This window comes from Ahaetulla prasina, chromosome 4 (genome assembly GCF_028640845.1).
Source record: "Ahaetulla prasina isolate Xishuangbanna chromosome 4, ASM2864084v1, whole genome shotgun sequence".
NCBI classification, from domain to species: domain Eukaryota; kingdom Metazoa; phylum Chordata; class Lepidosauria; order Squamata; family Colubridae; genus Ahaetulla; species Ahaetulla prasina.
The window spans coordinates 8,713,628-8,725,173 of record NC_080542.1 but is presented as its reverse complement, the minus strand read 5'-3'; positions in this window follow the sequence as shown (position 1 = coordinate 8,725,173).

Below are 11,546 nucleotides of genomic sequence, written 5' to 3'. Positions count from 1 at the left end.
TAGGATTTCAAATCTGGTGGGATAAGGTATTTTGTTGTTTTCAGAGGAATGGAGAACTCTTCTTGTAAAATATTTCTGGACACGTTCAATTGTATTGATGTCAGAGATGTGGTGAGGGTTCCAAACAGGTGAGCTGTATTCTAGAATTGGTCTAGCAAATGTTTTATATGCTCTGGTTAGTAGTGTGGTGTTTTGGAAAAGAAGCTACAAAATTAGGTTTACAACTCTTAGAGCTTTTGCTATGTAGTTGCAGTGGGCTTTGGCACTTAGATCATTTGACATGAAAACTCCAAGGTCTTTAACGGGATGGGGTCGTCTGTAAGGTAATGTCCATCTAGTATGTACTTAGTTTTAGGGTTCTTTTTCCTATATGTAAGACTGAGCATTTGCTGGTTGAAATTTGGAGCTGCCAATTTTAGACCAAGCGGTTAGATGGTCAAGGTCGTTTTGAATGATAGAAGTGTTGTCTGTGGTGTTAAATAGTTTGACATCATCAGCAAAGAGAACACAATTACTTGAGATATGGTCACAAAGATCATTAATGTATAGAATAAGAGTGTTGGTCCAAGACGCTGCCTTGAGGAACACTCTTGACAGGAACAGGATTTGATAAAGCATTGCCAATTTTGACCACTTGTTGTCTGTTAGACAGAAAAGCAGATATCCATTTGTGGAGGGTCCTGAGATGCCATAGGATGTTAGTTTAAGGAGAAGTTTATCGTACTACTGAGTCAAAAGCTTTGCAGAAGTCTATGTAGATTGCATCTATTGATTTGCCTTGATCTAGATTTGAAGTCCATATGTTTTTGCAGTGGAGTTGTAAGTTACATGATAACTTTTCCTGAAACCAAATTGTTTGTTGGAGAGTAGGTTGTTAGTTTCTAAGTGTGAGGTAATGGATTGATTGATGATAGATTCCATGACTTTGCAGGTGGCCAGCAAAGGGAGATCGGTCTGTAGTTTTCGACTAAGCTGGGGTCTCCTTTTTGAAGATGGGGATGACTGTGGCTAGTGACCAAAGTTTGGGAAGAGAACTGGTAGTGAAAGCTTTATCAAAGATAATACTTAGGGGTTCAGCTATATTAATGGAAAGTTTTTAAGAAATATGCACATAGACCATCAGGTCCAATAAAGCGATGGTTTTAAGTTGTGAAGAGCTTTACCAACGTTGTCTTCTGTGAAATCTATATGAGTTAAATCATCATAGTCATTGCTGGTTCGTTTGTGGAATGTTGGATATGTGTTATCGGAGTTAACAAAAACTGAGCCAAAGAAAATGTTGAAGAGGTTTGCTTTGACTGTTTCGTCATTGCATTCTTTGTTGTTAGAATCTTTTAGTGGTGGGATGGATCTTGAATCTTTAAGTTTATTGTTGACAAAATTATAAAAGGCACGATTGGAATTTGTGCGCAGAAGGTTCTCTTCTTGCTTGGTGTGGAAATTTGTGCATTCAGTTTTTTTTGGTTGCATATGTTTCTGTAGCGGTTTCTGAAGTTTGTAACATAGCCTTTTTGTTTCTTTTCAGAGGATTTTTTTGATTGAAGCTTTTTTATTGATATGGGTAGTTTGTTTTTCTTGGACATGGTCATTCGTGGTACATATAATTTAATGACTCTATTGATTTCAAGTAGGAAGACTCTATAGAGGTCATCAGCGGTTATGCAGGTTGCAAACAGATTTTGCCAGTTCAGAAATGAAAGATCGTTGTTTATAAGGTCGTAATTGGCTTTCTTGAAGTTGTAGTTGGGAGTTCTGTTGTTATGACTATTTAAGTATGGACGTATATTGAGACGAAAATCAATCATGCAGTGGTCACTGTTTGAAAAAGGTTCTTTAATTTGTAGTCCGTAAACTGAGTTTGGATTGTTGCAGAAGATGAGGTCAAGGCAGTTGTTGAGTCTTGTATTGTTAGTTACAAGTTGTTCAAGACCTAGGTTTGTAACAGCGTTGTATAGTGTAGTATGGATTGGGTCAGTTGAACATTCATTAGTTGTCCAGTTAATGAGAGGTAGATTTAAGTCACCCAGGAAGATGAGAGGGTATGGGCAAGAGGTAGCCCATGTTAGCATTGAGGTTAGCATATTTGCGTGGGTAATGTCATAGTCGGGGGCTCTGTAGCATAGTAAGAATCGAAGAGTAGTGTCAAGGGATAGGTCGCATACTATAGTTTCAGGAAGAGAGAGTTTATGTGCTACTTGGATATTTTTTAGATTCAGTGTCTTTTTGTAAAAGATAGCCACTCCACCACCTCTTCGGTTTTCCCGATCTGATCGATAGACTTGATATTCTTTGTTTGAGATAATGGAGTCAGGAAGGGATGAATTCAGCCATGTTTCACAAACAAAAATGATATCAAATGTGCCACTGTTTAATAAGAGGATAAATTCAGGTAATTTGTTGACTATGCTTCTTGCATTTATCAATTTGCATTTGAGATCTGATATGATTGGTGTTGAAGAGGTAAGGGGCGTGCATACCTAGTTTTGGGTGTTAGTAGGTTGGGGGTTGTGTACAATAGATGGTTGTATAGATGGTTGGATGGTAGTTTGGATGTTTGGATGGATGGTTGTTTGGATGGCTGGTTGGGTGGATTGTTGGGTGGCTGTTTGGATGGCTGTTTGGATGGCTGATTGGATGGCTGCTTGGATGGCTGTTTGGATGGCTGTTTGGATGGTTGTTTGGATGGCTGGTTGGATTGTTGGTTGGATGGCTGTTGGTTGGATGGCTGGTAAGATGGTTGGTTGAATGGGAGGTAGGGGGATGGGTACTTGATTGAATGCTGGGATGGCTGGTTGATTGTTATGGGTGATGGGGGGTTTGGAGGTGATTTTTTGATTGCAGGTTTTATTTTTTGTGCAATCAGCACCGTAGTCGATGTATAGGTTGGATTCACCATTGTCTTGTCTTCTTTAACTTGGAGTTCACGAGAACGATCCGTTGTAGAAAGGATAGATCAGGACGTGATCTAAGTTTACTGTAGGTAGGGTTGGATTTAGCAATTGAGTTTATAGTATTTGAATATGCTTACTGTCCTCATTAGTTCATGTGACTTACAAAATCTTGGTGCTGTTGTCCCATCGCTGTTTTATATTCTGATCCATCTCTGAGACAGCAATTATTTCATTTGGGGAGATGGTTGATGAATTATAATTTCCAATGATGTTGTGAATCTTATTGATATCTGCTGGTTTTCAAGTCCAAATAATATTGCATTATTTATTTTTTGTCCTCTCTCCATTGCATCTCTGATTAGTTGATTAGTAGTTATTTGTTGTTTGGGTTGTGTTGTATTAATTTGTTGTCTAGGTTGTGTTGTAAGTTGTATATTTTGTGATGATAGATCTATCATTATTATCTATCAAAGAATGTTTAAGTCTCCAATTCTAAAATCTGGCTAAAAGAAATTAATCTAACTCTCAATAGCTTTGTACCAATGTGGAAAGATTAGATATGATTTATCTTGAAATAGTTGTTTAAGTAGTGGACATAAAACATAAAGGAAGGACGTGACGTAATTCCAAAAGCCTGTTTTCATTGTTCTTCAGTTTATTCCTACCTTTCCTTAAAATAATGTCAAATAAATAATGGATTGGACATTTAGATTCCCATGCAATATTGATGATCAAATTTCTAAGTATACATATTTAATAATAGTTATTGGAATATGAAAAATAAGTGAATGAAACTTGAATATGTTGTTCTCTTCTCTACTATATTGCTTTCAATTGCTCTTCTTCGTAGCTCCATCCATTTCTTCAAGGCATTTCTTTCAACAATTCAGCTGGGGAGAGAGTGTTCCTGAATGAGAAAGGGGAAGCAACAGGTGGATTCGACATTACCAACTTGATCACTTTTCCAAATAGATCCTTTCAGAGAGTTAGAGTTGGAAAGCTGGATCTAGAGGCTCCGAAAGGGAAGGAATTATTCATTGATGAAGCTGTGATTTTCTGGAACCCAAATTTTAACCAGGTTTCGATTATTTTAAAAATTATTTATTTAAGAATTATTGTTTCAAAAATGCTTTAATCTATTATGTTCTGATATTGAATATAATCCCTTTAGAAATCTGATTTCTGGCTTTTTAAAATAAAGAGTGGCACATTCTTTTCAAATATTGCTGATGATCCAGCGCTCATCAAATTGACAAAATGATATCACAATGCAAAAGCCATCTTTGCATATTTGCTTTCATTTCCATTTGAAATCACAGGAGTGCCCATGTTTCCATGAGATTGTCGCCCTGTGCAATTATTTGCTCTCCTTCTTCTTCAAACAAGACCTGTTCATTGTCTTTCAATGTCTTCAAACAATACGTTTTCATTGTGGTTTCTACATCTTTTTAAGTTGTGGATGAAATGAATAAATTCCGTATTCTTTTCCATGAGATTGTTACCAAGTCTTATTATTTTCTCAGCCTGTCCTTCAAAAAGGAAATTTTGTACATCACTGTAATTTCTACTTTTTTAAATTCCTACATCTTTTTTATCTATCCTTTGGCAAATAAAAAATAATTTCCCTCTGTAAAGGAGAAACATTACGAACTGTGTTAAATATCACCGATTTCAAAACCTTTTATTTTATCACCAGGTTCCTCCACTTTCTCGATGCAATGACCCTTGTTTCCCTGGGTCCTGGAAAAAAGGGATCAAGGGGGATCAGTTCTGCTGCTATGACTGTGTTCCATGCCCTGAAGGGAAGATTTCAGATAAAAATGGTAGGGTAGAAATTCTACCAAAATTCATTAGACTTAAGTAAACTTTAATAACTTACTTGGATGCATAAAATTAATAAGATGATTTTTCAATAATATGGAATACCAAGAAAGGAGAATATTGCAGCTCTTGAAATGAGTTCTGTATTAGCTGCCTGTTTTATTGCAGATGTTTCATTCCTAACAAACATCATCTCTGTAGAAAGAAATACTGTTTTTCAGTCTGTCCAGTATAAGGACTTTATTTAAACTAGCCCAAACATGCTTCCACAACCCAGAAAAAAAAGAAAAAGGAAATAGAGCATCTGTGCAACACATTCCAACAAAATGTATAAACACACAACTTTATCAAAAAGTCCCTGACCAGCCAACCCAATATAGCACATCCAACACAAACCCTAAAAAGAATTACACTGCATTACATCAAGAAGATCTCCAAAGCAACAAACAGCCTATACAACCACATGGAATCAGTGTAGCACACAAGGCAACTAAAGCCCTTGAAAACATTCTAAGCAAACCAAAAGACAGAGCAACCCCAGAAGACAAAAAACAGGAGTCATCTAAAAATACAATGTAAGAACTGCAACAACCGCTATGTAGGACAAACAGGCAGACGACTGGCAAAATGTATCCACGAACTGGTGGTCAGAAGACATGAAAAAAATTCTGTAATTTCACAACATATCGAAAAATTTAACTATAGTTTCAGTTGGGAAAATGGGACAATGTGACCAGGCCAAATCCCAAAATGCCAGGGAATTTCTAGACGCCTAGCTCTCTGACAAATCAGCCATCAATAGACACATAGACATTAACAACATCTACAGACTATGCAAAAGAGACAATCAATCAGACCAAAAGAGAACAAAAAGACTCCAGCACCTCTCCACCAGTAATCAGCATCCAGATCAGCATAGATTAACTCCAAGGTTACTTCACACCAACAATCAAGTAAAAAAATATCTGAATCAAGAAACTGCCAAAGAGCCATCAGTAAGAAGCCCAACCAAACACTCTCTAAGAAGGTCTCCATCCACATAGACAGCAAAACACCAGAATATAAACTGAAAGCAAGCAGCATTTCTTATTAACACTGTGATGGTATCTAGTTTGGGGTAATGAAATATCTGCAAGAGAACAAGGAAGTTTAAAGACCATCTAATACCCCCTCAATAATATGGAATGCCTAGATGAAAAAAATATCCTTGATTTTCCTTCCAGATCTGGAAGATTGCTTTGAATGTCCAGAAGATCATTATCCAAATAAAGAAAAGAAAGGATGTATCCTGAAACTGCTGGTTTTTCTAACTTTTGAAGAAACCTTAGGAATCAGTTCAGCCTCAGCAGCTCTTTGTTTTTTCTTCTTAACATCTTGGGTACTTCAAACTTTTATTAAGTACAAGGATACTCCCATTGTCAAAGCCAACAACTGGTCCCTCACCTACACCCTGCTTGTCTCTCTTCTGCTCTGTTTTCTCTCCTCTTTGCTCTTCCTCAGCCAGCCTGGCAAAGTGACCTGCCTTCTCCGACAACCAATGTTTGGTATCACTTTCTCAGTGGCCATTTCTAGTGTTTTGGCCAAAACGATCACTGTTGTTGTGGCTTTCATGGCCACTAAACCTGGTTCACAGATGAGGAGATGGGTGGGGAAAAGATTGGCTTTTTCTATTGTCCTTTCATGCTCCATCATCCAAGTATTTATTTGTATTATTTGGTTGTTGACATCTCCCCCATTTCCTGAGTTGGACATACACTCAATGCCTCAAGAAATGATTTTACAATGCAACGAGGGTTCAACTTTCTTCTTCTACTGTGTCTTGGGCTACATGGGTATCTTGGCCATTGCCAGCTTTATGGTGGCTTTCTTTGTCCGTAAATTACCCGACAGCTTTAATGAAGCCAAGTTCATCACCTTCAGCATGTTGGCCTTTTGCAGTGTGTGGATCTCTTTCTTTCCAGCCTATCTGAGCACAAAAGGCAAAGCCATGGTAGCTGTGGAGGTCTTCTCCATCTTGGCCTCCAGTGCTGCATTACTGGGATGCATATTCCTCCCAAAATGCTACATCATTGTTTTCCAGCCTGACCTCAACCACAGGGACCAACTCACAAAGAGAAATTAGTACATCCTGCGATTTTTCTTTCCCAGAGAAATTGTTGAAAAATGACTAGAAAGACTATTATCTATACAAAACATAGAAGAGATAGGAACATAGAAGTTTTTATTTCTGTGAAAGAAAGATTTGTTTAGGATGTTTATGCTTATTAAGGTTTATTATGATTGCCCATTCCAAAATCTGTGCTCATGTTGCTTTATGTTCTCCGTTTTCCAAGATTCTTTAACCTAATCCCTTCTCCTTTCAACATATCCATTGAACTTGATTTTAGTCATCTAATTTTCTTATTCTCTGTTAAAATATTTCAGATATTCGCTCAACTGAAATCTAATATTTGCAGAGAGATTTTATGGTTATTATAAGCATTACATACGTACAGTAAAAAGCTGGTTTCCATTTTTAAAACATATAATTAACACAGTATCATAGTATATGAACTTTGGATATGTTAGTGTTCTTTTAAATTTAAAATGTATTGCGTTTGTGATTCTTGTAAGCTTAACTGTGTTTTAGAAAAGGATGAGCATTATTTCTGTATATCCCTATGCAGAGACTTTAAACAATAAATTCGATTATTTGAACCTTCATGTGTGGAGCTGTTTTTTTTCCTGTCTGATTTTAATTTCCACTCCTACTATTGTTTACTGGGGGAGCAACAGGAAATACTAGAGTGCCAGCTGATCTAGAAGCAGAAGCGGAACCTGAACATGCCACAGTAGATGCTGTACTGCATAATTTATGCAGTCTGTTCCCTTTGGTAATGCTCCAAATAATACAAAAGGTGCAAAATTTAGTGCATCCAATATCTGTCAACTTCAAACCAAACATGGCAGGAGTCATTTCTCATTTCTCAGTTTCCACAGACTATGGAGATGGAGGGGGGAGAGACAGAGATTGGAATGCATTGCCAGACAAAGCACCGACTTTCTCTTGGGAACCAAGGTCAGATCCACAGGTGTCAGATGCAGATGGATGGTAATGCCTAAGGAGCCTCCACCATTTCATTTAATTGGACAATGTAACCAGTATCACTTGAGGAGGGAATTATTTGCTATTTTAATTATACTGAAACACTGGAAAATATTTAGAGTTGTTTTTTCATTTAAGTGTGCCGATATGATGTACCCAATAAAGAATCTCTTTGAGGAAGATTGCAGCCTTGGAGTTCTGATTTGTTTGGGCTCATTAGTCAGAACATGGACAGTATTCCTGGCACAGCCGGAAGCTCGGGTACTACAGTTTCTGTGGCAGAGGAATCACGGTAGTCTTAAAGATGCTTTTTCAAAGGGAAATAGGACTGGTTTTTTTTCTTGAGGAAGAAAGAATTTCACTTCTTATCCAAGAAGCTTCATTGGTTCTGGCAGGATGGTTGAAGAAATCAGTTCTAAGGATTAATTGCAGGACCAATTTTTCTTTGCAGTCATCTGGTCTTAGCCCTCTCCCTGAGATCTCTTGAGGCCACCTATATCAGAGTGCAAATATTAGAATCTCTTATAATGAAGATCCTTTCAAATTCCAATTTTTCACCATGTGTTGCTGCTCAAAGAAGAGCCTCTAAGGACTGTGTGTTCTCACCACCTCTCACAATGATTTTGGAGGGGAATTAGTGTATGAATAGAAATAAATTTTGGATTCTAGGTTCAAGAGGCTTGTTATGCAACTTCAGAGAAAGAATCTGATATTTTCTGCCTTTGGAATCCTGACTGCTTCTTTCATTGAGATTTCTCTGTAATATCTATCTTTAAATGAATTTTAATTTGGTCTAGTGGTTATGGCACTTGACTAGGATGCAAGAGACTATGAGTTCAAGTCCTGCCATGAAAGTCAATTGGGTGACATGGGGTTAGTCACTCTGTATCTCTGCCCAACCAATCTCACAGGGTTGTTTCTGTCAGGAAAATAGGAGAATGATGGTGTGTTCTGGATACATTTGCCACATTGTTTTATTTATAGAAATTGTAAAGGTTCAGTATACAGTAAAAAAAAATAATAATACAATAAAAATAAAATAAAATGAAAATAAAGTAAAATGAAATGAAATGAAATAAACCTGATGTGGCAAATGAAAAAGGATTAGAAGATGAAATGTGTACCATTAAATTTTGATCCAAATTCCACCCAATTTATCCCTGTATTGTCAGGTACACAGAAAGATGTCATTTATATGCCATCAAGCATTTTTGTACTGTTATATTTATTAAAATTACAGTGAATCCTAAAACCTTTGGAGAGGATTCAGCCAAGTGGATCAATCGGGCAGGAGGATTTTGTGTTTCAACCTTCCTTTGAACTTCATTTCCACTACTTGGCTGGGTCCAGTCTTCGTGAATTTCTTCTGGGAGATACATTCTACCATTCACAGGATTACATTGTCCAAAATGTTGATCTGCTGGATGGAACAGAAATTCCCTGTCAGAATCAGCTTCCGGTTTTTGCTCAGAAGAGCAGGCAAAATTAGGTAGTTTGGTTGTCCAACACAATAATACACGGCAGTGTCAGCAGCTGACAAGGAGTTCAACTAAAGACAAAAGTCATTCTTAGAGTGGTCTGAAGCAATGGTGGTGCAGCTTTGAAGAGAAGATGAAAACCATTGGCATCCATCTTAGAGGTAGGTTCTGGCTATCTATTCTTTCCCTGGAGGCTGATGGACCAAATCCCAAGCAAAGTTACTATCAATGAAGGAGAAACGAGTAACTTTATACAGGAAATTGAGATTTTTCCCTGGTCTTACAATTCCTGCCCCTGATGAAAAAAGTTGTACATCAGAAAGAAGTAAGAGAAATAAAAATTAGAAATCACATACAGCAGAGGAAAAAAAATCACATTGTTGCTTTCTCTACAATTATGTACTCATGTTTTGACATGGATATCAGGGAAAAGAACAACAGCAAGAATTTCATTGTTTATTATTAAATGAATTTCGGTATTGCAAATTCCCCTCTATACATTGTATTAGCAATTGTGCATTTTAAAAAACATTTAAACTTCAGCCACTTACTATTCCATCAGAAACAAATTAATTGTCTCCTTTGGGAATCACCGTATTTTCTTCACTAGGCAAAAGCATCAAAGACTGCACAGAAGGCTATTTCAATTCAAGAGTAATCAACATATCTTGAATCCCAGGGATTTTCACAAGGATAAAAATGGCTGTTTGTCAGACTTCTTGCTACAGGTATCCTCCCTCTGTTCTCCTCTGCCAGAATATCTCTTTGAACACTGATACTATTCAAACACCTATTTCTACTCTCATAGATCTTCAAATAGAGAATGGTGGATTTTCTGATTAGGTGCACCCTCAGATATAAATCTTGAATTAATCCCTGGGTTAACCATTGAAATCATACAAACGTCTGTCCGAGGCAGGAGAGGAGAGGATGCAAGAGAGACATTTCTAAGAATGAAGATGTTAGATGTAAACCTTGAATGAATTGTGATGAAAGAAACAGACATTATTAAGAGGGAAGATGTTGCTCCTTCTAGTGTTTCTGGTGAATAAAGTGGTAACTCTGAGCTGCCCTGCAAGTGATGCTTTCCTTGTTCCACATGAGTGGTACCAACCTGGGGACCTCATCATTGGTGGGATGGTGTCTTACATCACTTACAACCTTTTTGAAAGTAGTTTTAAGGAACCTCCTTGTATAACAACTTATGACATACCAGAGTAAGGATTCTTTTCTTCTTTTTCTGATGTTACTCAGTTTCCCAAAAATTCCTTATTTATTTATTTATTTATTTATTTAATCATATTTATATCTAAGGATTTTAACAGGCATTAAAAAAACATATAAATACATAAATACAACATAAAAGCAATTAAAAACTTATTCTAAGATAGTTAAAATTATGATTAAAATAAAATAAAAACCCAATTTAAATCATAAATTTAAATCTAACTCAGTTTAAATAAATAAGTGTGTTTTTAAGTCACGGAATCTATAAGCTGAGAAGTCCATTCAATAGCTCAAATCTTTTTATCGCCAGAACATTGTCGCTACGGCATGAGGAGTCCTCTTATGCATTCAGTGAGATATTCTAGTCTAATAACACATGAGCGCTTTTAAATGGTCACAAAATGAAGCGCAAAGTTCAGGTAATATCAATATGTGACACATTTATCAGAGATTCTGACTAACTGATCGGATGTTCAAGAGATGTAGAAATTCAGTAATCCAAGACAGAAAATGTGAGTGATGCATAATTATAAATTCTCTTAGTTTATCTAATCAAAGTCTTTCAAATGCTATTACATATGGAATTACCATTTTCTTTATTTTATGGTGAAGTGTTTGTCATATAATGTATGAAAGTTTGGGGGAAAACTATTTTGAATAACATTTAGTAAGCTTAAGATAATGTTTGCTATTTCATATAGAAATGATGCCACCTTATGAGAATTTGCTAACTTCCGTTTTCAACTGGGGTATTTAAATCATTTGCAGTGTAATAATCAAATTCTACCAGCACATCCTTTCCTTGGCTTTTGCTGTGAAGGAGATCAATGAGGACTCCCAGATCTTACCTAATGTTACTCTTGGGTTCCACATCTATGACAGTTACTACAATTCAAGGATGACTTATCGCACCACCCTGGACCTGCTTTTCAAATCGCAGGAATTTATCCCTAACTACAAATGTGATAGCCAGAAGAATCTCATGGCTATCATTGGGGGACTGGATTTTGTCACATCATCTTATATAGCTGAAATTGTAGGATT